This window comes from Podarcis pityusensis (genome assembly GCF_964106645.2).
Source record: "Podarcis pityusensis genome assembly, chromosome: 1".
Classification (NCBI taxonomy): domain Eukaryota; kingdom Metazoa; phylum Chordata; class Lepidosauria; order Squamata; family Lacertidae; genus Podarcis; species Podarcis pityusensis.
Genome location: NC_138028.1, coordinates 95,874,940 through 95,901,922, shown reverse-complemented (window position 1 = coordinate 95,901,922; position 26,983 = coordinate 95,874,940). Strand labels below are relative to the sequence as shown.

The 26,983-nt window shown below is 40.8% G+C and overlaps 1 long non-coding RNA gene across 1 annotated transcript; it reads left to right on the top strand.

The window, feature by feature from the left end:
• Positions 1 to 286: 286 nt before the first annotated feature.
• Positions 287 to 26,789, top strand: LOC308479510. Its single transcript, XR_013987716.1, has 3 exons — positions 287 to 391; positions 16,676 to 16,769; positions 26,748 to 26,789. It is a non-coding gene; the product is annotated as an uncharacterized lncRNA (long non-coding RNA).
• The last annotated feature ends 194 nt before the right edge of the window (positions 26,790 to 26,983 follow it).

Sequence of the window (26,983 nt, the reverse complement as noted above, 5' to 3'; positions counted from 1 at the left end):
TAACTCAGAGAAAGGGCCTTGAAAAACCATTGCACAGACTTCATATCTTGCCACCCCAAACAGCTCGTGGCAAAGAATACTTTCAGAGACAGTGGTAAGACTAACACAACTGACAGCCTGTCAGATGCAATGACACATTGGCACAGACCACAAAAGCCATGGAAGAGTTGCATTCAGAATGTGTTTCCTGAATTCTCAAAAAGTAAATATTTGTTTAGGAAAAGAAATATCTATGAGGAAGCCTTTATAGGAGCTGCCTAGAAACAGAGTGAGTGAAATAGGGACTACTTAACGAAGCAGTTGATTGTCTGTCCTCAGCTCCACTACACAGGGTCTGGAAGAAGAAATGAAGAGCTCTACTCACCTAAGAACAAAATGGGTGCTTTTTAAGGTAAGCCAGGAAGCGCTGATTATACAATTGCGGAAGGAGAATAGGCCCGAGATCAATTAATTAGCTATTTAATAACTTGGATGGATTAGCGCATGATGGTTTGCAGAAAAGTCCATTGGCCTCAGTTTATCGTTTTATCTGCTTCTGCTCAGGCTGCAAATGATTTTGCCATCTGTTTTCCTCTCTGTTGTCTTGCAGTCTACAAGATGTGCCCTTTGGAATTTTATTTTGGGTGGGGAGAAGAAAGTATCAACTCGATTTCTGCTTGTGTGTTGACACTTGCTGCTAGTCATTGGCAGGAGTCCTTACTGGTTTATGCAACCACAGGGTGTTCAGACAAATGACTTCTGCTTAGCTTTCATTGTCCAAGAAAAATATTGCATACAATTTCCTATAAAATATAACTGGAGTTAACTGCAAAGTCTGGAATGGCTGTCTTGCTTCTCCTGTTTAGAAGCTTGATTCTTCTACTGATTGAAGATATGCTTTCATTCTTTTCATTCTTATGACATATGGATTTAAATGACCAGGAAAATCTTGTTTTTATGTCCCATATTTTTTTTTTAAATATAAGGAAGCATAATTTAAATACAACCATCTTGAGTTGTCCTTATTAGTGTTAAAAGCTGCAAAGTTAGTATTGAACTCTAATGGATTTTAGAACCTAATTTGTGTAGCCATGGGTGTATAGAGCCGTGGACTGAGAATGAAAGAGGCATGAGTAGTGTGTCATATACGGATCAAGGATATTTAGCACCCACTTTCTGTTCCAGATCCTCATAATCCCTGTGATGAACCCCTATATTCTTATTGAATGCAATAGCAGCATCTGGACTACAATGGGATTTTGCACCCCCTACAGTGAATCCTGACTAAACAGTTATGAGCTATTTTGTTTCTGTATATCTGTTAAACAAGATGAAAATTGAGAGGATAACAGGCATAATTACTGATCACTGTGCACATTCACCAGGCATCACAAAGAATGTGCAAATAATCATTCCACGAAGAGGGAATTGTGCACATTTACCAGTCAAGATACACAATCCCCAACAGCCCTTGGGAAATGTGTATATCTTAGCTGAATTTTGTACAATATCCAGCTGAAACAAACATCATAATTATTACAAATTTATGAATATTATCCTAAATGACATGCACAAGAGGCAAATTAAATTAATATGTTTACACATTTCTACTCTGTGCTTTTTAGCTGTCTTGTAATTCCCATTCAGTGTTTGGGGATTTTCAAGGGCATACAATATTGATTTCTATTAAAATATTGTTGACCTATTTTCCTATTTAGATAATGAAGAACCACCATATGTTACACCATCTGAATATTTAACATTCAATAAAATGAATGATTGACAAAATCGGCCTTGCAGCGAGCACTGATTCTGACAAGCCATAGTGTTGGTTTGACTATATGTTCCATTACTTTCTGTTATTAACAGGTTGTTTCCCTTCCCCTTTTCAAATGATCTCTAATATTTATTATTATTATTAAAAACTCCTCCTGTCAACATAAAACTCATACATGGTACTTTCAGTAGTGTTGAGCAATAATGTATTATTGTTGACAGTTGAGTAAATATATATACATACATATATATATACACACACACACACACACACACACACATATATACATATACATATATACTCTCTCTCTCTCGCTCTCTCGCTCTCCCTCCCCCCCCCTCTCTCTCTTTCTTAACATAGGATAGGATGTTATATTTCATGTATTAAAAGGAACCATTAGGCATTGAATTATTCCAGCAAGAAGACAGAAAGAGCTGTCATATCTTCCAGGAACTGGTGAGATCCGGGATCTGACTACAGGGCCAGAGAGCATCAGTGTAGAAAATAAACCCATTTTTTTAAAGCATTTGGTTATTAATTGTTTTAAGGTTCTAATAATGACATCCCCCCCCCCCCGCCAGGAACAATTTCAGCTAGACTTTGATACAGAGCTTGAAGCTTTGATACAGAGCTCAGACTTTGATACAGAGCTCTGGCAGCACATCCAGTGAGCATGATATTTCAACTGAGGGCATACAATTCCCATTAGAAATGTTGCAGTGAAAAATATACAAAATTGTTATGTACTGAGTTGAATAGGATCCAAACTGCAGCAGTCTGATTGGTCCTAGAACAATAGGATCCAAATTGCAGCAGTCTGATTGGTCCTAGAACAATAGGATTCAGAATGCAGCAGTCTGATTGGTCCTAGAACAATGCAGCAGTATGACTGGTTGGCAGGAACCACCCAATCATGCTCCAGATATAAGTGAATCCACAACCTGATTGGCTTACAGTAGAATTCCAGAATTAGCCAATCATGTGCAGCCCATTGTGTAAATAATGTATATAAAGCAGATACTTTGAGGGGACTTTCATTCATTCCTCCTCACCACTATGAGCTGAATAAAGAGCATGAAATCACTTTGCGACTCTGAGTATATTTCAAAAATTGTCCATGATAAAATGCTTTGGTTTGTCTTAATATTTCAGTTGAGCAAGGTAGACAGGCAAAGTCAGCAAGAGAACCTGCTCCAACTGGACTGCTCCCCCCTCTGGCCAATTTTATGTTTTTATCATTTGTTTTAGTACTTTACAACTGCAAACCTCTTTGGCAAAAAGGCAGTATATAAATGTGATCAGTCAAACAATGGGAGACTTTATGGCAACCTGACATTCCAAACAGACAATTCCTATGTATATGTTGATGGGGTTCATTTGGCTAATACTGCATGATTTTTTAGCAGCCAACTTGGTGGCAATTGCTGGACTGGAAGGAGTTGGGCATGTGTAAGTGGGTCTTCTCAGTGGCAGCACCCTAACTGTGGCACTCTTGCCCAACTGCACATTGCCAATAAAGAGGATGAACTAGGACAATGATTTGCATAGGTATCACCGCCATGCTTTAGAGGGTTTACAGAAAACAGAGTGGCCGTTGCTCCCCTTCTGAGTTTTCCGCTCTATTGTTGCATTAGAAATAATGAGACATCTTAAGTCTTCATCTGTGCTGGGTGTCAGATGAAGTCAAAGAATATTCCTTTTAATCGGGAATCCTGCAGCTTTTTTTTTTATTTCCTTTATTCCAGAGCATGGTGATTTATTTAGAGACTATGGTAAGAGATAACATAGCTTCAAAGTGATTTCCCCCCCCAATCATCCAGTCAAGACGTTGCGTGTTTTCTGTGGTGATATGAATCTTCAGTATTGGATCCATCAGCAACACCCACAGGGAAGAAGAGGTATTCGCGGAGGGTAGCAGAATATCTTACTGTATAGTGTGAAAAGTGGCTAGAGACATTCCAGGTATTTACAGGTTGCCTCAGGCAGTAAAACCCTGGAGCCAGCCTCATCTCTCTGTTCTTACATAGCCAGGCTAGATATCTCAAGCTACAAAGATCACATATGGCGTGCAGAAGAACACAAAGCAAATAGCAACCATCCATCCTGCTTATAGCGAATAAAGGATTTTAGACTGTCAGTTGTCAGAAGGCTCTGATAAACTGTCAGATTCTGCATTGTCAGCACAACTGCTCTTAAGAATCACTGAAATTACTGAAGATTGCCTGCCTATGCCATGCAGGAAACCAAATCCTTACCTCGTCAAGCAAAGCAAGGTTTACCCACCCCATCCCAAAACAAGTTATTAATTAGGTGTTCTCTGCCACCTCACTGTCGTCTACTTGTTGCAGTGCCCAAGGGCAATTTTTCCCCCAACAGAGCTCCACTTAACAATTTGTTTGTAGTAAAATGTGTATGCAAGGGAAGCACGTTGCATTGCGTGAGAAGCGTATTCTGTTCAGCGCGTTGTGCAGACAGGATAGAAAGACCGAAAAATCAATGGCTGCAGTCGTGCTTTCATGCATCAAGTTATAATGTCTAAGCCAGGGGTCAGCAAACTTTTTCAGCAGGGGGGCCGGTCCACTGTCCATCAGACCTTGTGGGGGGCCGGACTATATTGGGGGGGGGAATGAACGAAATTCCTATGCCCCAGAAATAACCCAGAGATGCATTTTAAATAAAAGCACACATTCTACTCATGTAAAAACACCAGGCAGGCCCCACAAATAACCCAGTGATGCATTTAAAATATAAGGACACATTCTATTAATGTAAAAACACGCTGATTCCCGGACCATCCGCTGGCCAGATTTAGAAGGCAATTGGGTCAGATCTGGCCCCCGGGCCTTAGTTTGCCTACCCATGGTCTAAGCTTTTAACTCTCAAATATGTGGCATTCTGTAAACTAGACCTCAAAGAGACAGATAAAACTTGCATTAGCAAAAAAACACACAAAAAAACCTCTCTCTCTCTCTCTCTCTCTCTCTCTCTCTCACACACACACACACACACACACACACAAACTTACACACCTGCTAGCTGGGATGAGGCTTTCATGTTTTCCAATTTTCTTTCTGCAATGTTTCTATAAGGTTGTCTTGGCTTAATGTCTCTAAGTCAAATGCTAGCAACACACATGAAGATGACTCAGAAACTTCAATTAGTCCTAAATGCAGCAGCCAGATTACTGCCTGGAGTTCCCTTCAGATCTCATATAACCACCCCCATTTTAAAACAGCTGCACTGGTTTCCAGGTCCAGGTCCAGGTGCTGAAAACTTGAAATGTGGCAGCCCCAGAATTGTGAGCGTCCCTCATTATGCAGCTTCTGGCAAATGATTAAGATGCTCCTCCTTATGCTGGCTCTTGACACTTAGATGTATATTTTTTAGGACCCACCTTATTTAGGGAATTTGCTTTAAACTGTTTTTGTTATTATGTTTTAATTGTTGTAGCCGACCCCGGAACCTTAGGTTGAAGGGTGGGTCATTAATTGTAATAATAATACTAATAATAATACTTACAAAACTTCATGAATTCTTTAGAATTAAAAAAATGTATTAGAAGTGTCTGCTTGTGACGTAGTTTCCTTCACAGGCCGCTTCCATTGTGGAATACTATTTCATAATAAACGAATGGAACCGTGCAGCTGTAGTAGCACACTCACTGCACCAGATCCATTGCATGTAAGCACTTCTGCTCTCGAGGAGTACACTACAAACTTCTTGGCCTCATTACTTATCTCAATGGATCAGCTCCATTCTGCTCCACCCAAGCTGGTTTTAGTTTGCTGGGCCTACAATCCATGGCAAATGAAGATATTCCCCATGGTCCTTCCATACCAAATGGTAAGAAATCAAACAGAGCCCTATGCCATCTAAGCTGCACCAGCCTTTTGACAGAAAAGTATCATTTTGTTCCGACAGCAGACTTGCTCAGACAGCTTGATAGAAGAGCTCATATTCAGAGGCAGCACTAACAGTCACTTCAGCTGAACCAGAGAATTGATGGGGAATGGAGTGGCACGCAGCAGAAACAAGGCTGCATACAAACCAGACACTTAAAGCATGTTCAAAGCACTTGAGAGCTGCCAAATGATCCCGGGACCTATAGTTTAAGGATGCTGTGAATTGTAGCTCTGAAAGGGTAAACTACAATTTCCAAGATTCATTGGTGAAAGCAATTTGCTTTAAGTGCATGGTGTGTACAGAGCCCAGGACACAATAATGCAGCAAAAATACTGTAGCAAATATATTTGGACAGCAGCTCTACTATACAGTGGTACCTCGGGTTAAGTACTTAATTCGTTCCGGAGGTCCGTTCTTAACCTGAAACTGTTCTTAACCTGAAGCACCACTTTAGCTAATGGGGCATCCTGCTGCTGCTGCGCCGCCGGAGCACAATTTCTATTCTATCCTGAGGCAAAGTTCTTAACCTGAGGTACTATTTCTGGGTTAGCAGAGTCTGTAACCTGAAGCGTATGTAACCCGAGGTACCACTGTACCAAATAATATTTATGAATAGTTGCTTCAATTTCAAACAGCTGATTATCTGGACCATGTTCATTCCTTTTCATTTATTCACATGACTAGATATTTTTGTGTTCAAAATTGTTCTGGGAACAAAGTACAAATTCCACAGTTGCACAGGAAATCATTCCCTTTAGCGACACATTTGCTTTGGTGCTCTTTATTTATTCATTGTCCCTTTAATGAATAATCATTTATTCAGGTAGAAGAAACGGTATTAAAGGCTACTGATTGACCATCCACAACGTCAAATTTGTGCTATATGATTAAGTTCTGAAAGTAAACACTGTAATGCATTCATGATTGCTGCATTTAATAGCTTCGATGAAACCTACATAATACAGACGTTCAAACGTTGTCCTCAGTACTTCTCTAAGCTGTATGGGATAGGGCAGCTTGCTCAGTTTTCCCAAAATGTGACTTAACTATTATGGCTATGACAGCTAGTGAGCTGCTGTTGTTGTTAGAACCTCCAAAAAGAAAAAGAAAAGTTGCCTGACATTCCCAGGCTTAATGCATTTTTAAAATCCTTATAAGATAATTTTGTTCAGGAGTTCTGCGGGCCCCTTCACAACATGTCTCTTTTCTGCTGGTGGTTCTTCCTCTCCCTCCTCAATTGTTAACTTCTCTGCTTCCTCTCCCTCTTGAACTTTGCCTCTCACAATCTCATGGGCTCTTCATTTCTCTTCACTTGTTACATTCTTCCATGCATGAGGCCAGAATTCTGATGGTCAGGGGAGCTGAGCAGCAATGTGGATATGATTTAAATCAAAATCAAATCAAATTGATTTAAATCACTAGTCAGTAAGACTTGATTTAAATCTCTCTTTTTTAAACAGAAAGGCATTCCTGCTGGTATAATCTTAATATTTTCAACCAGATGAAGGTTTCATTTTTGGAATAATAAATTTTCAGAGTAGTTTTTACAGTTATATCAAAGATTACTGATAGACAGATAATTATGAAATTATTGTGAGGTTTAATAAGTTAACTGTTTATATTTGGACAACTTTTTTGCTGTACTTCATTGGAAAGAGGAAAAATTGCTGCGATAAAAATGAATGTATTGCCTAGAATCTTATTTCTCTTTCAAACATTGCAAATTTTGGACAAAACGGATTGCTTCAAGAGGTGGCAGAGAGATATCTCTAGATTTGTCTGGCAGGGCAAGAAGCCTAGAATAAAATTTAAAATACTAACGGATGCAAAGGAAAGAGGTGGATTTGCCCTGCCAGACCTTAAACTTTATTATGAATCAGCAGCTTTCTGCTGGCTGAAAGAATGGCTGCTTCTTGAAAACACAGACATTTTGGACTTAGAAGGTTTTAATAATGTATTTGGATGGCATGCATATTTGTGGTATGATAAGGTCAAAGCACATAAAGCATTTAAAAATCATATTGTCAGGAAAGCATTGTTTAATGTCTGGATAAGATATAAAGACCTACTGGAAAATAAAACCCCAAGGTGGCTGTCACCGATGGAAGCGAAAGCTCTGAAAAAGCTCAATATGGAGGCCAAATGGCCAAAATATTGGGAAATTCTGGAACAAGAGGGAGATAGACTGAAATTGCAGAGCTTTGAGAAACTAAAAAACAAAGTGTGAGATTGGCTTCATTATTATCAGATAATGGAGGCATACAATTTGGATAAGAAAATAGGCTTCCAGGTGGAAAAATCAAAATTAGAAACAGAACTGTTAGAACCCAAAACTAAGATTTTGTCAAAGATGTATAACTTGCTGTTGAAATGGAATACTCAGGATGAAACGGTTAAATCTGCTATGATTAAGTGGGCACAAGATGTTGGACATAACATAATGATGGCTGACTGGGAACAGTTATGGACCACAGGTATGAAGTTTACGGCATGTAATGCCTTAAGAGAGAATATTATGAAAATGATATACAGGTGGTACATGACACCAGTCAAGCTTGCAAAAATCTATCACTTGCCCGATAATAAATGTTGGAAATGTAAAGAGACTGAAGGTACATTCTTTCACCTTTGGTGGACATGCCCAAGGATTAAGGCTTTCTGGGAGATGATCTATAATGAAATGAAAAAGGTATATAAATATACCTTCCTGAAGAAACCAGAGGCCTTTCTCCTGGGCATGGTCGGCCAATTGGTGCCAAAGAAGGACAGAACTTTCTTTATGTATGCCACAACAGCAGCAAGAATACTTATTGCAAAGTATTGGAAGACACAAGATTTACCCACTCTGGAAGAATGGCAGATGAAGGTGATGGACTATATGGAACTGGCGGAAATGACTGGCAGAATCCGAGACCAGGGAGAAGAGTCGGTGGAAGAAGATTGGAAGAAATGTAAAGACTATTTACAGAAATATTGCAAAATTAATGAATGTTAGAATGATGTCAGAATGAAATTAAGTGGTCTTAGCAGCAATGTTATAAAGGTGTATGTACAAACGGATTGTTAACAGATGAGAATCTAAAGCTATAATATGTTAAGTTAAAGGATTAAGACAAAAACAAAGAGGGAAAGGAATTGCTGAATTAACTAAATAGAACTGGAATACAAAAAAGGGAGGTGTGAGGAAGTCAGGGAAGTAAGGAAATGAAATGTAAGTTACGGAAAGAACGATGTGTTTTTGTTTTTTTAAGTGTTTTCTATTTTCTATTTTGTATTTTTTTTCTCTTTTATTTCTTTTTCTTTTTCTTTTTATATATATGTAATTTTTTCTTTGAAACTTTAATAAATATCATTTTTTTTAAAAAAGAGAAAAATAATCATTTCCTCAATAACAATTTAAACAATTTATTTAACTAAAACAATAATATTATAGCATATGTATCCATGTTTGTTAACTGATGTGGTTAAACATTTTTAAAAAACAAACCCTTAGTCTGCGTTTCAGCACACATGAAAACTTAAAACAAATCCTTATTTCCTAATGGCCTTTGGACTATAATGTACCATAACTTAAGTAGAAAACTATCTTTAGAAAGATTTTTTTCCTCCAAAAGCATTTTATTTTAAAAATCCAATTTAAATTAAAAAACCAATTTAAATAAAAAAAATCTGATTTAAATTTTTTAAATCTGATTTATTTTTTTAAAATCATCGATTTTTATCCACCCCACTGAGCAGTCACTACAGCCTGAACAGATATCAAATATTAAATAGAGCCCTCCCCTTTTGGGTGCTCAATTTCTTCATAACTTGGGGTTGCACCCAAATTAAAGAATCCTCCTTTTCTAGTTCATTGATGGACTTGTTTCGGCTACAAAGCTATCAGAGAGGAAGTGGGATTGCAGCTACTCTCCCCTTCCACAGCCTCCACTTGTCCATTGTTTCTGTATGCATAGAACTTACGCAGGCAATGTAAGCACATAATCTCCAAGTACACAAAATTGCTAACTCTGGGAATGTAAGGGATAAGGAAGAAGGCATGGCCCAACTTCTCCCTACCTAACATTATACAGTCCAGGCCTAGAGAAAAGGGATTCCATGCTACCTGTCTAGCATTTGTGCAAAAAACCCCACCAAAGTTAAGTTCATGTTCCTATGTGATTACTTTCACATGAGTCATAAACATTTCTACTCCTTTCCCTTTTTTAATTTATCCCTTAGTGGTGAAGCTTTTATTGAAATCTTTTTCTTGTGTGTGTGTCTGAAGCTCCAAGCCTTTGGACTTTATTGTGTCCCCTGTGTGGCTCCATGTCAGTATTACACTGTGAAAACATTCCCATTGATCCAATCCTTTGATTATCTGAGCGTTTCAGATGTCACATAGACTGTACAGATAAATGAATCTGTACTGTAAATGGCACAGACTTTATGTTAGCGCTGAATGATTTGAAGGCTGGCTTGATGAGTAAGATTTGTCTTTCTCCAGATCCAGAGACTGACTTTCTTAAAGTACTCAAAAAATCATAAAAAAGATCTATTCTTGTTGATGTGCAGTATTTGGATTAGAAGCTACAATTATGATATAATGGGGAAAAACTGATTTTAATAAACGAAATACAGAATATTTGTCACTTAAGTGAAATGTTGAAGCTGCAAAGAGATAGAGGGAAGTCAACTAAAAAGCAGGGATTCAAAGTAGTTTTCCATGCTTTAGGGTATGCCGCTAAAGGAATCCAGGGGTCTGGGTCCTGTCCGAAGCCTACGGAGGGGCTAGGGCCATACCATGACCAGGGGAACCCTGAGGTGCTCGAGTTGGTTCATGGCGGCCGGGCTGCCTCTTCAGGAGTTTACCCTTGCCTGACTTCCAGCAAAGCAGGCAGGAAGTCAGATATAGTCTTGCTTGCCAGTGCCTAAGCCAATAGCGCTCACATTCTGTAATCAATAAAGTGGTGGCCTAAATTCGCCCACCAACATTAACTTTAATCTCTGTGTCCTTGTGTCTTTATTTCTCAGGAGTGGGCTTGGGGGGCCTCGAAGCTCAACCTGGCGTATAGAATATTCAAATTACTGTTTGTATCCTTTGAACAATTTTGTATACTTGACTAATTCTGTTTCATTTTTTATTATTTATTCCTTTTAGTTTTTTCTTTTTATATTTTCAGTTTTTTGTATTTTGTATTTTTCAATATTTAGATGTAATGTTTTCATGCTTTTTCTGTAATTTTTAAAAATGCAATGAAGATTTAAAAAAAAAATAGAAGCTACAATTATGCTGCTATTAAATGTCCAGCCAGGTGGTTCTCAGAACTATTTCTTTCTAAATGATTATTCATTAAAGGTCTCCCCCCCCCCCATACGCTCGCATATGAGCATTGCAAATACAGTTGCAGGTTTCGCTGATCTTGTACCATGCATTTTGCCACCCATTCATTGCTATTTTTCATCTAAAATGGGACAGGTTATGGATTGCGTTTCTGGGTCATGGAAATTTTTAATGGCTCGCGATAAACAGGCATGAACAAGTTTGAATTTTAGGGAAATACTTCAGCTACAGGCATTGAGGTGCATGTTAATTGGTTTCATTGCCAAGAAAAATTGCACTGCCAATCATTATTACTAACTAATGGAGGTTGGCATGACACTGTACTAAAATAAATGATTATTCTTGCTAACTACCAAATATTCTGTTTTGTGGTGCATTATGTAACAAGAGAGGCAAAGTGTAAAGGTACAGGGCGCAGAGTGACAGAGGAATTTAACAAACAGTCAAAAAAAGATAAAGATGACAAATAATTAAAAGTGAGTGGATAATTGGAAATCACGACTGCAGAGCATCAGGCTTTTGTCGGCTGCCCCTTTTTTTCTTTCATAACACTTAGCCCTCATAAATCTTTTCTCATTAATCATTACCACTTCTTTTTAAGCAGTGGGCACAGAACTTGACTCTATTTTTTTTGGGGGGGGGGAAGATCTTAAATGTCTTTCTTTTTTTTTTAACCCAACAACTCTCATTCCCCAGTATATTAAAACCCATTTATTTCAACACAAATGCCTAGGAGTTCAATCCTTTTTCCCAAGGGGAAAACATGTGGCTTCTGTTAATATGTAAAATAATATGTTGCTTCATGTGAAACATCAAGCAGCATACCCTTTCCACCAGGGAAGCTCTGTCCAAAATATATTGCTTTGCATTAGGTCATTAAAGGTAAAGGTAAAGGTACCCCTGCCCATACGGGCCAGTCATGTCCGACTCTAGGGTTGTGCGCCCATCTCATTTAAGAGGCCGGGGGCCAGCGCTGTCCGGAGACACTTCCGGGTCACGTGGCCAGCGTGACGAAACTGCTCTGGCGAGCCAGCACCAGCGCAGCACACGGAAACGTGGTTTACCTTCCCGCTATAAAGCGGTACCTATTTATCTACTTACACTTAAGGGTGCTTTTGAACTGCTACGTGGGCAGGAGCTGGGACCGAAAGATGGGAGCTCACCCCACCGCAGGGATTCGAACCACCGACCATGCGATCGGCAAGTCCTAGGCACTGAGGTTTTATCCACAGCGCCACCCGCGTCCCCTTATTAGGTCATTAGATATTGCCATTTTCAATTTGAACAGAGCCATTTAATAGTTTAAAGGTAAAGGGACCCCTGACCATTAGGTCCAGTCGTGACCAACTCTGGGGTTGCGGCGCTCATCTCGCTTTATTGGCCGAGGGAGCCGGCGTACAGCTTCCGGGTCATGTGGCCAGCATGACTAAGTCGCTTCTGGCGAACCAGAGCAGCGCACGGAAACACCGTTTACCTTCCCGCTGGAGAGGTACCTATTTATCTACTTGCACTTTGACGTGCTTTTGAACTGCTAGGTTGGCAGGAGCAGAGACCCAGCAACGGGAGCTCACCCCGTTGCGGGGATTTGAACCGCCGACCTTCTGATCGGCAAGTCCTAGGCTCTGTGGTTTAACCCACAGCGCCACCCGTGTCCCATTTAATAGTTTACAGTACTGATAAAATATGGGTCAGGTGTTACTCTCCATTCAAAAATACAATTCACTCTATAGAGCTACACCCAAGCAACTGAATTTATAGTAGAAATTTTGAATTACTAAATAAAATGTCAGGCTTGGTCTCTCTAATGTTCTATAAGTGATGGTTTTATCCAACATTGTCTATCAACAGTGTTTAGCCATCAGTTCCAAGTATAGCTGGTGTCTTTCCCCATCTGTTTATGGCAGCATGGTTGTTGGATACTACCCAGCTGTGATGTGCCTTGCAGTGCTGAACGAAGAAGTAGCATTGCCATGAGCAAAATAGCTGTTCCACTGGAGAAATATCACTGGGTTTAGTAAGCATATGTCACAGCTGTGAGCGGGTTTCTCAAAAAAGGAAAAGGAAAAAGAAGAAGGGGTGAATTTCCTCAGATGGCATCACTCCTTGTCAGTTAAAACAAGACCTCCCTTGTCCTCCAGAAGTACTCTGGCTCACTCTCACTTGGAATAAGAAATCTTCCCGCAGCGACATCCACCATGGAAACAGCAAATGTATTCCAATTCACCCCTCCCATATGATACATGTCAAACATGAAGTGCTGAATTTCAAGTAAAAACAAAGCAAAATCTGTGTTTTGGATGAAGATGGTATATGAGATAAACACCCCAAAGTAAGATAATTCCGGTCACAAAAATTAAGGACAGGTAAGCCTGAATCTTGTGACTTAAGACAATTTCAAGCAATAGACTTCATTTCCAAACAAACAGGGAACAGAAACAGCAGGGAAGAGGTTGTCTTCCTTTAATGATTAAATTAAGAGGTGGGGTGGTTTGCAGATAAAACAATGAAAAACCATTCCAAATTTAAAAAGCAATGCAAACATTTAAGTTAAAAATCAGTTCCAGTACAGATGCAGACAGGTATAAAGGTTTTTAGGCTGGTTAACACTAGGTGTTGACAACAACTCTGTTTATTGCTGCTCAGCAGGCACCCAAGAGAGCTGCACAGCAGTAGGGAGCCACCAACAAGGATGAGAGGCCTTATTTGATGGAGAAAGCAATACAGAGTGGAATACAAACATGATTAGCATGCTCTCCTTGCGGTCTAGTCTTCTGATTTATGCCAGCCCTTCTCATGGAAAGAGCTACTGCTTTGGCTGGTTCATTAATGACAGCTGTAAGAATCATACTGCCTTATGCTGCAAAGCTAAGTAAACTGTTAGACTTATGTGAACTCTAAGTTAGGTGTGGGGAAACTGTGACCTTCTAGATGTTGCTAAACTACAACCCCATCTTTTCTGGTCACTGGCCATGCTTGCTAGGGCTGATAGAATATGCAGTTCAGCAACACCTGGTGGGCCAAATGTTCCCCATTCTTGCTCTAAGACAATAAACTCTTAAGAAGCAACTATGCAAAGCAGCCATATTTATATTCTTAATCACGAGACCAGTAAGCATGTTCAGAATAACTTCATATAGCAGGAGTGTGTAAGGGAACGTTATTCTTTCTCATTTGATTTTGATCTTCCATTTCTTTCTAGAGTGATTATTGATTTTAGGATGTGCACTTGGTCTTTTCTATTCTGTGCTGCAAAGAATACACAGTTTGGGTCCTAGCATTATCTGTTTCCCGAGACGGTTCACATCAGGCCGCCATAGCTTAATGCTTGCAGTCTTAATAAGGTGGACTTTTAAATTAAGGGCATTAGGTTGAACATGAATCTCCCATGGGCAAGTTGTTATTAGAAGAAATGGGATAATATCAGATATCCTTTGTACCGCTCACTTCCTATGAACTAAGCAATTATGAAAATATTGAATCAATATTCTATTACTTAACAGTATTATCATGAACTATATTTATATTCTTAATCATAGTTCCTTCAAAAGTGTGGTGATAAGCACTGCAAATGACTTCAGAACAACTTCATATATCTGAATGGCTTGGAAGGCTCCCAGAACACTGCAATCAGCCACGGCTGCTTGAAGAACTCCCAGTTTATCAGTCTTGCTTATCTGAAGCTCCCTAGGCCAGAATACTAAATTTATTTTTATTTCCTTAGGAAGATTTATACAACACTTAGTTTAATAAAACCCTCTAAGCAGTTTGCACAAACTATTTGTTATTAGGGGCTGCCAACCCTGCTGGCTTCGCTCACCAACCCCCCTAGCCATCAACCCCTTGGACAACCCCCTCCCCCGCACCAGTCCGACCCACATCCCTTTACACCTCACCCGTCCCATTTCTGTTTGGGTAATTTTAGGTGTAAGCACAACTATTTGGGAGTAAGTTTATTAAGACCAATGAGATTTGCTTTCTAATGAGGCTAGTAAGAAAAGGGGTGTAAGGACCTCTTCATATTGCATTTTAAGGTGTAGATTTAAAAAAACAACTTAGGTGTGCCTCTAAAATGTAAAGAATAATTGTGGAAAAACAAGTGCATATACCTGTATTATACTGGTACCAAGAGAAGCCAGGTTGGCTGCAACAACTGCCTCAAGCACACTAGAAATGCTACACTGTGGCAAACACTTGGGTAAGTTTTTCCAGGCATTTATAGTGCATTAATTTATTTGATATTTGCATTGTGTTTATGTTACTATTTATGTTGTTTCAGTAAGATGTATCCTATCATACATTTTTCTGTTAAAGAGGCCTGCCAAGCAAAATGTAAGCCATGATGATATATAAAGTTTCTCATCTCCAGGGTTGGGTTTTCTCCAGGATAAATAAATACTAGAGGAAGTTCAATAAATACTCAGTAAGTGCAGCATGACATAAGGATAGGCTGACTTCCCTTGAGACTTGGGATCTGCTGATGTACTTTCCAAACAATCGTTTGAAATTGCTATCATGCAAGTGGCCACATTTTGCACTACAGTGGTACCTTGGCTTAGATACGCTTCAGATTACATACGCTTCAGGTTACAGACTCCACTAACCCAGAAATAGTACCTTGGGTTAAGAACTTTGCTTCAGGATGAGAACAGAAATCGCGTGGTGGCGGCGCAGCAGCAGCAGGAGGCCCCATTAGGTAAAGTGGTGCTTCAGGTTAAGAACGGACCTCTGGAACGAATTAAGTACGTAACCAGAGATACTACTGTACTTGTTTTCTGGACACTAGTGGCATTTAGCTGACACGGGTGCTTTTCAGATTTGATTGCATGTTCCAGTTAACCCTTCCCTCTCAGATCTATTATTTCTTCATTATTTCTCTCACACACATGCAGGCTTTCTGTGAATGGCTCCTGAAAAAAATATGAAAGGATTTCCTCCCACTGTGTGACTCCCATGCCTGCTCAGATTGACTCAGGAGGGTGTCAGGAGAACCTCCAGAACAGCACATGGGGGTCAGAAAGGGGAGATACGGTAATTCCATCAGGCACAGGAATTATCGCTCCATTTGTGCACATGGAACATACATTTACGCCCCCTAAAATACCCGTCTGTGTTTTATGCACGTCTTTTCACCAGAAAATCCACCACAAAAATCATAGAAGTGTGTAATCAGGTTGATAGTTGTGTTCCAATACACATATACTCTAGGACTTGTGAATTATATTAGTTCACTTGAAAATATAAGCTGCATCAATTTCTCCTGCCTCCCTCCCTCTGCCTCCAAACATATACCTATGAATGCTTTGATAAAGACCCTCTTTAATTAGTTCAGTCAGCTGAGACAGCCAATATAAATACAGAGATTTGCGATAGTCAGACAAGGAAGATCTTTAAAGCATAAATAGTGCATACAAAATGACTTATATCCACTCCTTCACCACCTGCATCCTCTGAGTGCACATTCATTTGTGTTGCATAAACTGTGACACAGAACATCTGCCTCTGGGGAAGAAAATTCCAACCGTGATATATGCCATTCTCTTTAACTATCTGCTCAGTAGGATGAAGTCTGATTATAAAGAGATTAACTAGGCTTAAGCAGACATACGAAAACAACCATGAGGGATCCAAAAACTTGTTCTCACTAGAGTATGAAGTAGCCCTATCTGACTAAAGCTGTGTTCTTCTCTCCCCAGCATGCAACGGATATTCTTTCACACAGGATGCCTCAGAAGGTTGTGGGATTGCAAAGCCGAATTATTTCCCCGGTTCTCAGACCTGCTCTTTAAGGTGAGTGTTTTACTTTATTTATTTTGGTTTTATTGCACATACAGTTCAGCCTACTTAAAAGAAACATATGAGACAGACAATGACTTTAAATAGCAGGATATAGTTACCAGATTGTACTCCTGGTAGTTATTCCAATTGCTATTATCTGAGGGAAAATGCTGTGATAATTTAAGTGCAATAAAGTAATTCAAGAGAAGGCAGCACATCCAATACTTTATAGTGAGCAGAATCATGATGGAGTTTGCGGAGTGAATGTTAATTCAAGCACCTTATTGTACCTCTGGTTTTCGTTAAAAAAAATGATTGTGAGTTAGTTAAGGAACATGGCAAGCATTATAATAAGGTTTTGACTTGCTTATGGAACTGGAATGGGCCAATCCAATGGCATGATTCATTATTAATCAGTGTTTTACATAACCTAGTTACCTAAAAGCCACATAAATAGTATTAAGTTCTTGCCTATAAATTGATCCGTACAGTTTTGTGTGCTACAGTCAATAAGCTACCATCTCTTAATTATGGCATAATTCTGGATAAAGAAGAAATCATTATCTGTTTACTGTGGACATTGCATACAATCAAGATAGAGATTACTCTCCAATATACAAAAGGAGACCATCCGGACAAAAGAAAATATTCTGGTTTCCGGTACATACTCAATTCCATTTTGAAACCTATGGCATTTTGCAAAATGCACAGGCCACATCCAGTGATGTCTACCCACTTCTGCATTTGGGCTGCAGGTGGAGTAGATGAAGGAGAAGCCCCATTGTAGCCTGCTTATGCTACACTGGACTTCACGCTGTAACTCTGGCTGGATTGTTTCCAGAAAATCCATGTTACAGGGGCTTAGCTGCCTCCACACCATAGAATAGTAAATGGGATATTTGAATGACGTCATGAACAAAGCACACACACCCCTTCTTATTTTCCCTATTGCTTATACCAGGCAGAGGCAAACTCAGCCCTCCAGATGTTTTGGGACTACAACTCCCATCATCCCTGACAACTGGTCCTGTTAGCTAGGGATGATGGGAGTTGTAGTCCCAAAACATCTGGAGGGCAAAGTTTGCCCATGCCTGCCTTATACACTTCCTCTCCACCTCTTGGCTTGGGGTAAATTTTTGGTGAGACGAGCTATCCCAAGGGAAAAGGGATAAGAAGGCCTTCAATACCCTCACCCCAAAGATCCAATGAAAATTTTCCAATCCCCCACTTTAAGCTGAAGCCTCGGCAACATTTTATATCAGTAATTAAATTAAGGATAAAAGTTTGAAATCAGCTAATTGGGGACACAACTCCTCAAGGAAGAAATATATTTCTTTCAGTTGTGTAGCACCAACGGCAACAATGACACCTGCCTGTTCCGCTCACAGATGGGTCAACATTGTTAGAAATACTTTCATTCCAGATATAGGCCAGACATTTGATATAATAGGGTTTTGGGGAAAACACATATAAGAAAAATCTGATATTGGCACATTTTTACCTCTAATGGCTGATGTAAATAATACCTCAAAGGGCAAACAGCTCTCCAGCATTCAGCAAGCAAAACAACTCATAGCTGCAATTAAGGGGTTTTATAAAAAGGTAAAGGGTAAAAGGACCCCTGACCATTAGGTCCAGTCGTGGCCGACTCTGGGGTTGCAGCACTCATCTCACTTTATTGGCCAAGGGAGCCGGCGTACAGCTTCCGGGTCATGTGGCCAGCATGACTAAGCCGCTTCTGGCGAACCAGAGCAGCGCACGGAAACGCCGTTTACCTTCCCACCGGAGCGGTACCTATTTATCTACTTGCACTTTGACGTGCTTTCGAACTGCTAGGTTGGCAGGAGCTGGGACCGAACAACGGGAGCTCACCCCATCGCGGGTATTCGAACCGCTGACCTTCTGATCGGCAAGTCCTAAGCTCTGTGGTTTAACCCACAGTGCCACCTTTCCCCTTTACACGCCTGAGTTATCCTTAGACTGAGAGAGAAGACATCTACAGCTGTAGATGCAATATACTTTGAACTAGTCACACATGAGACTGAGGGCTGCTCCGGATGACCTGCTTATTCAGCATTCATCCTGCTTTGCTTGCACAAAATTTACACAGTGATTAGATGATATCCATACACTCTGATTTGTTTACCGTTTACCGGGCAGTTATATGACAATGAGCATTCATCTCGCATTCGTCCCGATTTGCTTGAGGGGTATTTACTTGCCTTCCTCTCAATCATTCCTGCATCTCATACTTTTCAACGCCTTTCCCCATCACTTTCCAAACCACAAAACATTTTATTTTATTTTTATTTTGCATATTTTTCAATAGGCAAACCTAAAGTTCTGAAAGGCACCTGAATCCCATCTCCCAAAATACTGACAGACTGGTGATCCCCTGAGAGGGCTCGCCTTTCACACACTTTAAGAACCTTTATATTAGAAGAGAGTATTTTTGTGATAGCTAGGAAAGCTATCAAAACTCTGCGAGCAGAACATAAGAAGTGAATCATTTACAAGTATCTTCAAAACCAGGAAGATTCTGAAATTGTAACACCTCAGGTTGTGATCTTAACAGAAACCACACATTCTTTAGCTAGCTATAGTTTGAGTAGGAGGCCTCATAAGGTAACCTTGTGCACTGCAGGGAATAGTTGCTGCTGAAAGGCTCTGCCATCTGTGTCAGTTCTGTGGTAATTCCCTTGCACACCACTTTTAGCAGATGCTACCTTTTGAATAAGATATAAATTGAAGCCCTGACCAGGCGTAATCTCTAGAATCCCCTTTGGTGTTTGTTGCAGCAGGTATAAGATTATTCTTGCAGTCTGTGCCGTGATAAAAAGAAGTATAATTTGGGCCATCAATATTCACTTCAAACTGCCCCCAATTTAAACCTTACATATACAGTGGTACCTCAGGTTTAGAACTTAATTCATTCTAGAGGTCCGTTCTTAACGTGAAACTGTTCTTAACCTGAGGTACCACTTTAGCTAATGGGGCCTCTCACTGCTGCTGCACTACTGGCATGCGATTTCTGTTCTCATCCTGAGGTAAAGTTCTTAACCCAAGGTACTACTTCCGGGTTAGCAGAGTCTGCAACCTCTAGTGTCTGTAATCCGAGGTACCACTGTATAGGGCTTCCTTTCATATTTCCCAGTGGACTGTAGTTGCATCACTGATTTTAGAAGGAAAATTCACCAATATAGTACAGGAGAATCGCCGCAGTAAACTTGCCTCTGCACTTAATCCATCAGTAATGTAGTAAGAAGGAACAGTCATATTGTAGCATTATTAAGGGGAGTGCAACCACTCCCCCACCACTTATAAATTTGTCAGAAATATCACACACAGAGAACAGAAAAATGGTCATATTTTGTTGGTGTTATATGTGTGTATGTATAAAGGAGAATTCCTGGATGCCAAGAACAAAGTCTGGGGCAAGTACTCTCTGGTAACAGAACCCCAGCATAGATTTAAAGTCACAAAATATGCAGCAAAGTGTGGAAATATTGGCTGTTAGATCTTTAAAATATGTGCCCCTCCAAGTGAGTTGCAAAAATGTCCCCTTAAAAGGTTTCCTTCAAAGTTTCCCAGTTCCCTCAGCATGGGAAAAAGACCACGTGTTTGGCAAATAAAAGAATGGTTTACTTACAAACGCTTCAAAGGTCAGGTTCACGTCCTTCGGAAAAGTTGCACAGGCAATAGAACTTGGCTTAGTTACAAAGTGGTGAAAGTTCCTAAATTATTGCTGTAAGAACTCAAGAATTGCTGATGAGAGCCAAGCAGCTCAAACCTCCTCACACAGCTGAGCTTCTCAGGTGGACAGGAGTGCAACAAGAAGCTTGATTACCCATTTCCTCTTAAGGTAAGGGGAGTGACATAGCTAAGCCTAGCTGAACAGCTTGCTCTATGGTATTAACTCCTTCATGCATTAATTAGATTTAAGCATGTTTGTTATATGAGGCTGCTAATCCCACATTCCGCCCCCCCCCCCAAATGTGTGTGTAAAGGTGGGTTCAACAGATTCAACAGACCATGCAAAAGGCAGGCTCCTCAACTTGCAGTCAAAGTAGGTCTTTTTCTACCTGGCCTGGAAGGGCAGGGCCCTGACTGACTCCAGCTGCAGCTGCTAAAGAGGCCAGAGGCCCTCTTGGCTGTGAATCCTGGAAGACATGCTCCCTGCCTTGCAGGCCTTTCCCCACAATTTGTAGAAATTGTTCAGTTTTGTTGCGTACTTTTTATGTTTTATTTATTGTTTATGACTACTTTTGTTTGTAATTATATGAGATGCCTTGAGCATGGTTTTAACTATGCTAAGGTGAAATTCCTATAAAATTATGTATGTATGTATCTATGAGTTTGGGGACTGACACTGCATTCCTGCACCCCAACGCCATAGAATTAATCTGTGGTACAGAACAACAACAACAACAATTTATTATTTATACCCCACCCAAAAACATGTTGTTCTCTGAAAGGGACTAAGTTGTTGGTTACTGGGGAGAAATGACACGGTTCTCCTCAGGAGACTTACCGGTAATTCTGTAACAAAGACAGATACATGGGACTGTATATTGGTCAGTCAAGAGAACAAGGGAACAGCCAGGGTTATTTAGAAAAGGCTTTGCTACTATAGCAGTGAGATTGCCACTAGCAGCACGCAACTTTGTGCACGTAGACACATACAATCATTTTTTGTTTGTCAAGTGGCATCTTTGTGGTTCAACTGCTGATCGTGTCATTGAAAGAAATAATTTTGCTGGCGCAGTTAAAACTGGATCACAGTTTGGGGCATTTTGCAACAGGCATCAGTGGACAGTGAATCAAATCCTAGGTCCCATAAGCAAACATTTCTGTCATATGGGTAAAATGCCAATAAGGAAGAAAACCCTTCACCATACCATCTTACTGATCCCAGAAATATATATATGGATTTCATGTCACCTGCTTCATTGAGTCAGGCAGATTACAGAGCAGCCCAGGTTGAAAATCCTGTCCTCACCTTCCCCTGCCAATCTATTTGCTATAGCTACACTTCAAACAAAAACAACACAGGCTGCCTCAATTCTAGAATATCATTTCATTGTAAAATACAGGTGACAACCAATGCCACACAGCACACTGTTGGAAGTGTATCTTTGGTGTGAGTGTGTGTGCACCACCCTAGCATTTGGCTTAAAGGCTTGAAAAATATCAGCAACATTCTACATTGCAAGGTTATTGCAGTGGTGGCCAAACTTGGTCCCCCCAGCTGTTTTGGGACTACAACTCCCATCATCCCTAGCTAACAGGACCACTGGTCAGGGATGATGGGAATTGTAGTCCCAAAACAGCTGGAGGGCCAAGTTTGGTCACGTATCTGTTGCCAGCACAGCCCTCCAACCTGCAACTGGGCTCTAACACTGAACTAGATACAGTCATACCTCATGTTACATTTGCTTCAGGTTGTGTTTTCAGGTTGTGTCCCACGGTGACCCGGAAGTACTGGAAAGGGTTACTTCCGGGTTTCGCCGCATGCGCAGACACACAAAATGATGTCACATGCATTCACAGAAGCATCGAGTCGTGACCCGCACAGAGGCGGGTTGCATTCCTTTCAGGTTGCGAACAGGGCTCTGGAACGGATCCCGTTCGCAACCAGAGGTACTACTGTATAGCTTCCAGCTGAGAGCCCCATCAAACATAGCTACCAGCTGCCATTGCTGAGGCCATAAGAGGGAGAGGAAAGCTCATTCTTGCACCCCTCTAATGTGCCTGGATAGATACCGCTGCAGCTCAGAGCCACTGCTATGTTTATGGAGACAACTTGTCTTGTATTTGAATGAATCTAATTTTTTTTTATATAAGCTGCCTTGTGGTGTGGAGGGTACTTTGCCCTGAAAGGTTGTTTGTAAGTACTAAGAATGAATGTGATGGATGAAAAATCAAACACACCCACACCCATAGGTTTGTTGTATTCTGCTCTCTCAACCCAACTTTCAATACGGGGATAAAAGCAGCGGATGCCACTGCAGGGTTGTTGTAAGCTGTTCAGGGTCTGATCTTGTATTCAGAGCTGAGCTGTCGTAAGCCAGCACTTTCCAAATCACAGTTGCTCGAAACCTTCAATGTGGAGAACCCACTGCATCTGCTTCGGAATTTACATTCAAATGGAATATTTTAAAAAACGTTTCACACTAGGTAAGAAGTGAGAAAGCGCATGGATTCTCTTTGCTGCTATTTGGGGTTGGGGTGCAGATGTTAAACACACTGGTGCCCAATTCTACCTACATTGCATTGCTTCATGGATTTTTTTCAGCTTCTGAGTGTGATCCAGGAAGTGACTTATCTGGGCAATGATACTGTTCTGTCTGTACCCTTTTAATCTCTATGCGTTTCTTCCTGCTTCCTTCTTTTCCACCTACTTCATTCTATGTGTTGTCAGCCCCCTCCTCAAATCAACATTCTGAATCGTTATGGGGCAAGTTTGCAGGGCTTCCCAACCTAGGCTTCGCCCATAATTACACTGTATTTCTGAAACCCTTGGGGTTCTCCCCAGTTTCTCCCCACTTCTCTCTTGCGTGTGGGTGCTGCCATTGTAATTGCATATATGAAGGCACTCTCCTCTAGTCTGGGAAAAATGGGTCCAAAATTGAATCACTATTTTATCACAGAAACCTTGCTTCCAAATGTAAGAACCATATCCTCATTTCATCTAAGCGTGCCAGCTGGATACTCTAGCTATCTATTTTCTGCTTTACAATTTTCAAGAATCGCTCCTGAAGCAGGTGAACTTTTCTAAATGTCAGCTGAAGGTCCACTGAATCCCCAGTTCACTTTCTTCAAAGCTAATATATGTACATGTTATCTTGACCTGATCTTCTATCTAAATGCATCTTGCCATTTCACAGCAAAGTCTCTTGTTCTCTATAATTCTCTGCAGCTCCATTGTTTCTAGGTCATCTTCTGTTGTCTGTTGAAAGCTGACCCTTGACTTAGCCAGAAGCCTAGCAGCAGTATAAAATAAGTATTCCTATAGACTGTGCTCTTTAAAAAGCCACAAACTAAGATGTTCTCTGTGTTCACTGTCAGGTTCTATAATACATATTTGACAAGTACCCTAATTATGCAGCCTTCAGAACACTTGCAACCATGTCGTTGCGTACCGCCCAATAAAATCCTGTTAAGATTTCATCACCTAAAACAGGGAAAGAGAGGGAAGGGGCGGGCAGACACTAAAAAATAGATAAAGGCATCCCAGTATTTAACTGATTCATCCACTTTTAGGTCAAGTTTATTTCAATGGGAGAAACTTAAGCAACATACTGTTATAAATTGTGGGTGCTAGATTTCCCTAAATTCCTGGAGAGTTAAACTGGAAATCAGACTCTTAATAGTTGGTCTCAGCTTCCTGTGTTCAGGTGATCGCCTGAGCCATTAAAAGAGAACAAAGACAGGGGGATGGGACATAAGCAAAGACAGTGTGCCAGCTGGCAAATGGTGGGAGCTGTACCCTGAGATCTAAATCAGCAAACACAGAGTAGAATTTAGGATTGCTGTTGGGGATGATATAGGATGGACAAAAAGTGGCATTCAGTTAAATGCCGCAAGCTACACAGAGTCGGAGCCATGGCTGGGGTCTATTTAGATCCAAGGCTACAGCTATGGAAGAAGCAAGATTCTTTTGAAGTGTAATGATGGGAGGTCCTCCATCACTGGCTCAGGTTGTATATATGTGTAAATAAACCATGTATCATAAAGACACCACAGTCTCCGCTGTGCCTTATTTTCCAAAAGGAAACATAGACCTTGGGTAAAGGTAAAGTATCCCTGGACAGTTATGTCCAGTCAAACTGGACTATGGCGCTCATCTAGCTTCAGGCCAAGGGAGCTGCCGTTTGTCCACAAACAACTTTCTTGGTCATGTGGGCAGCATGACTAAACCACTTCTGGCGCAATGGGACACCGTGGCGAGTGCCAGAGCACAAGGGTGCTTGGAACCCCTGGAATCTTGCACCGCTCAGAGACTGGGGTGGCATGCAACAATACTTAACTCTCCCACTAGAAGTGACGTTGTGATGGGAAAATGCTTAACTATTTATCCATAGGCTTTCTTGGTGGCTTGAAGTATAACGTGAGGCTCTTTTATACCAAAATGTCAGTGAAACACAGTGACAACATTAAACCTATCCTCCAATTTCTCACATGCTTTCTGCTTCAGAGTACTTCAGAATTTTAGTGGAGCACAGGGCTCAGTTTACCTTACAATTGTGAGGTAGCTAAGGATGGATAAGGGGGTTGAATCTCTTCGGCTCCCCATACCCTTTAATTCAAGAATTGGATTTCAGACTACTATCAGTTCTATCCTATACAGTACATGTCTGTTCAAAAGTAAGCTGCTTTACTCCCAGGTGTAGGGTGTGTGTGTGTAGGATTGCAGCCTGCAGGGTTTTTCGACATGTACTAAAGCTACGGCGCTTACTGCTATATTGCTGTGTTCTCTGAGGACCCTCATCAGCATTTTAACCAGCTGATAGAAAAGTTCTGCCAAAGAAACCTTTTGCAATCAATATTTCATAGGAAACTCTGAATTCTCATTGAGCTCAAATTGCATATCTCAAACAGCCTGAGTTTCTGAGAGCACCAGCAAGGCAATCTGTTCTTATTGCTACACAGTGAATATGTCGTTTTATGCACAGTAGTAATTTTGTGCAGAAAGCTTACCTGATGTCCCAGTTTGTCACAAGTACTAAAAAAGAAGAAGAAGGTATGGTCACAATATCTTTTTATTCCATCTAAACACCTGAGAAATCTCACCATCCTTTAATATGAAACGGAAAGGATACCCAACTACTAGAAAGAAGAACTTTTATAAAAGAAAGAATGTGGAATAGTACGAAAAGAAAGGCATATTCCTTGAGTTAAAAATAAATAAATATTTCTGCAAAAGCATGCAATCATATTTGGTCCCTAAAGCAGCTATTTCTTATATGTTCTTTCTCTGTCACTCCTTTCTCTGTTTCAAGTATTCTAGTGTGGTAATTCTCAGTTGGGCTGTCATAGAATAGGATATAGCCCAGTACGATGCTGAAGCAGCCTTTTTTTGAGGGGGGGAATTTAATTATACACACACACACACACACACACACACACACACAGACACAGACACATCATGAGTATTAATTACTCATTAGTCACCTGGAATCTCTTTATTTGAAATGTTAACCCGCCATTTCCCCCATTGTAAAGAGTGAAATTACAGGGAACCAAGCAGAGGGCCTTCTTGGTAGTTGTGTCTGCCCTGTGGAACACTTCCCCATCAGATGTCAAGGAAACTACAGTGGACGCTCGGGTTGTGAATGTGATCTGTGTGGGAGGCACGTTCGCAACCCGCAGCGTTCGCAACCCGCAGCGCCACGTTTGCGCACGCACAAGTTGCGATTCAGTGGTTCTGCACACGGGTGTGCCGAAACCCAGAAGTAACCTGCTCTGGTACTTTCGGGTTCGGCGCGGTGCGCAACCCGAAGCATCTGTAACCCGAGGTATGACTGTATCTGACTTCTAGAAGATGTCTGAAGGCAGCCCTGTATAGGGAAGTTTTTAATGTATCTGATGTTTTACTGTGGTTTTGTAATTTGTTGAAAGCTTCCCAGAGTGGCTGGGGCAACCCAGTCTGATGGGCGGCCGATAAATAATAAATCATTATTGTTATTATTATAAGCATCTGGCCAAAGAACGCCCCCCCCCCCCACAGACAGACACAGACTAGAAGCTGCTGTCCCTGCTCAGTTGCCTGTCAATGCTGCCTACCTCCCACTCCTTGCCAACTTCTCCAGGCCTCTCCCGTTACATTTCACTCCAAAACCCCATCCTTTCCCAGATCCTTTAAGCCCCCCCATATTTCCACACTTCATTTGTCTCCCTCCAGCCCTGCTTTATTCAACCCTCTGTTGTTTCGAACTGCCATTTTAAAACCTGCCTTCTCTTTTGCTCCCCTCCCCAACTTCTTTCAAGTCCGGGACTGTGATACAGCACCACAAACCCTCCAATCGGAACTGCACATTGAAAACCGTAAATCTGTATGTATATGAGAATGTGTGTTTATGTGTTTACTGTGATCGACAAAACAGAAGGGTTTTGTTTTTTATAATGTGGAAAAAGGTTAGGGCTCCTGTCGTCATCATCAGCTGCTCTGATAAAGATTAAATGATGCCATTTCCAAAGTAGCAGTGATAAAGCTTTGAGGATGG